At 32.9% G+C, this 3,169-nt stretch overlaps 1 long non-coding RNA gene across 2 annotated transcripts in view; it reads left to right on the top strand.

Moving 5' to 3' along the window:
• LOC128248102 (uncharacterized) overlaps positions 1 to 3,169 on the top strand; it is a 42,846-nt gene that overhangs the window by 32,447 nt on the left and 7,230 nt on the right. The window lies entirely within an intron of this gene.

Here is a 3,169-nt window from a genome sequence, read left to right as displayed (position 1 = left end):
AATAACTCTATTTCTGAAAACCAGTGGATAGATTCCACTGAAATTAGATAAATAACCTTCGAGCAGATAGTCAGCAGCGCCGCCTGGCTAAGGCTTGGCTACTCTGCATTGACAAGGGGCAACACCCTGAAACTAGTCTAGTCTGCAGATGCCAAACCAGCAGGGGGACACTGCTGACCTCCCCTGTTCGAAGGTTATAAAGGACACAGGTTCGTGTGTCACATAGCTAGCTAGAGGCGATGGCTTCTTGGAGCTAATTCACGGCAGCTTTCGTCCTAATTTTGGGACTGCCATGTTGGCTTGGCGATAACTATTAATTTATATATATATATATATACATATATACACCAGATTAAGCATGTAAATGTGAAACAAGATGGGAAACATAGTACTCGAATACCGGAGGTAGAGTAATATCCTTTAATACTAAAGTTACAAATGTATCGCAAATATATCACAAAAACTTGCTACTCAGAGTTTCTCATTCCCGTTTGTCGAACAGTCTTGATTGAGAATGGAACAAAAAATATGGTTATATGTATAAATATGCAATTCCCATTGACATATACATATTTGAAATTGATTTCCTTTCATTTCTCCTTTCAAAGAAATGGTGATTTACGTGAAATTAAAGTTAAAATAAGAAAACTTATACGCGATTGAAAAAGATCTTTACGACCTACTTCCTTCGATTAGTATTTACAGACATCTACAAAAAAAGCTAACCGTAACTTATATAAGGAGGTTAATATCGAAACAAGAAGGATCGCTAATAATCTTAAACTTAGTGATAGGATAGAACATCTTTACTCACGCCAACCCTTTACTACCCTTAAGGACCATGAAACTAATTTCACTAGAAACCCTAAATATAGAATAATCAACGCAGCTAAAACAGAAATAGGAATTATTAGCAAATATATTTTAGATTCTATTTTAAACAAATTAGGCAGAGTATTAAATTTACGGATTTGTGAAAATAATAAGTCAATTACAGATTTATTCAAGGAAATTAGCCATGAATGTAATTTCAAATTTACGCAGGTCGATATTGGTGATTATTATCTGTGAATATCCACACATTTAGTACTTAAAGAATTAGAATTCGACAAACAATATGTCACCATCGACAGCTCAGACATGGATATTATCATGCATGCAATGAAATCCTTCCTGTTTTACGCTGATTCCACTTGGGTAAAAAAGAGCCAAGATTCTTTATTTGATGTGCCGATGGGGGTATATGATGGAGCTGAGTTATGTATGCTGATAGGAACCTATATTTTGTATAACCTGGATCTGGAATTCCCTTATATAGATGCAGGATTATACAGGGATGACGGTCTTATAATCAGCCATAATTTAAACGGCCATGAGTTACACTTAAGAAGAATCTTATTATTTTCTTCCCAAGAATGGGTTACGGATGACGATAGAAACTAACCTAAATAATGTTAGATTTTTAGGTATTAACTTAGAATTGCAATTAGATAAATTTAAACCCTACCATGATACTAATGAAACGCTATATTATAGTAATACAGAGTCAAATCATCCATCCGTAATACTTAAGAATCTTGCTAGTGTCAGAAATATTCAGCAGAATTGTTATTTCGAAATTCAAAGTTGTTATCCGGAGGGAGGAAATTGTTTTGAGACTGAAATAGTGTATAGAACTAACGTACTGATGGATTGCTCGCAAGAATACAAAACATGTACAGGAGCTTCAGAAAATTCTCTCAAGACTAGACTTTATTCCCTCCGAAATTCATTTCGATACCCCCAAAACAGGACAGGAACATGTCTTATTAAATATGTCTGGCAATTGAAAGAAAATGATGACCGTCCCTTAAAAATCAGCAGGGCAATCTTGGAGAAAGCAGCACCGTGTAATCATGGACCATATAAACACCCAATCAGGTGCAATTTTTGCCGGACTGAAAACTCTTCATCCTCTTCCGGAGTAAATAAGGACTGAACCAAAGACGGGAGCTTTTAAATTCCGGTAGACACGCTACGATGTATGAAATGTCGAGTGAATAAATACCGTACGGATAATATTGACTTTCGTATGTGAATTTAGATTTTACACCTAAACGCAAGCATCATTTAGTATTACAACCATCTTCGACTTAACGTTTTACACTTTTCGACTTTCAAGAAAACCTCCGATTGTTTACGAACTATTTATTTGTATTTTGTTCTATTTTATTATTTTTATATTAATTTTATTTTATTTTCATTTTTGTTATTGTAACTATTACATTTAAATGCACATTTTTAGCCATGTGATTTTTTCTTACATTACAATTTAACCCGAAATATACCTCACAAATTTGATCATTAATGCATTTATTTAATGTCCATTTGCAATTGCCAAAAATATGTTTTAAAGATATCGAATACTCGAATGGATTTGTTTTATTTTATTGTTTAATACTATTGTTATGATTTTTTTCTATTAAATAATCAATTATGTGCATGTATTTACCATTATTATTATCATTGCCGGTAAGGCGATGGTGCCAAGCTTTAGTGAGCTGAGTCAAATATTTGGTGATTTTTAGCCAGTTGCCAAGTTGTTGACTTAAATTTCGCCGAGGTTACATTTTTTTTTTAAATCACTCATTTTCAAATTTATATTTTAAATTTAAATGTTCGAATGTATATTGTACTAAATTATATTACGTTAATTTATTGCGCTATTTTCTTATTTTCTATATACATTACACCACACAAACTGTTTTAAAATTATCCCTATAGATATGCACCTTATGCTCTCTCTTTATATCTCTCTCTCTACCTCTGTATACATATATATATATATATATAAATTTAAGGAATGGAGAAAACGCATGTTATAACTGCATACTTTATTCCGACACACGTTTCGAAGAATTACAATATATGCGATCCATAGGAATCGGCGATGTAAAAATGTAAGATAGTCGGTCATAATGTCTTACGTTTAAGATGATTCCCATACATTTCCCTGAGGAGAAGTTTACATTTTTTACATCGCCGATTACTATGGATGGTATAAATTGTAATTCTTCGAAACATATGTCGGAATAAAGTATGCAGTTATAACATGCGTTTTCTCCATTCCTTAAATTTTTAAATATACTCAAATACCCAAAATATCACCAACAGGAATTAGACCACAGTT

The sequence above is a fragment of the Octopus bimaculoides genome, chromosome 6 (assembly GCF_001194135.2).
Source record: "Octopus bimaculoides isolate UCB-OBI-ISO-001 chromosome 6, ASM119413v2, whole genome shotgun sequence".
NCBI lineage: Eukaryota > Metazoa > Mollusca > Cephalopoda > Octopoda > Octopodidae > Octopus > Octopus bimaculoides.
The sequence above is the reverse complement of the archived record's forward strand: the minus strand, read 5'-3'. Positions and strand labels throughout refer to the sequence as shown.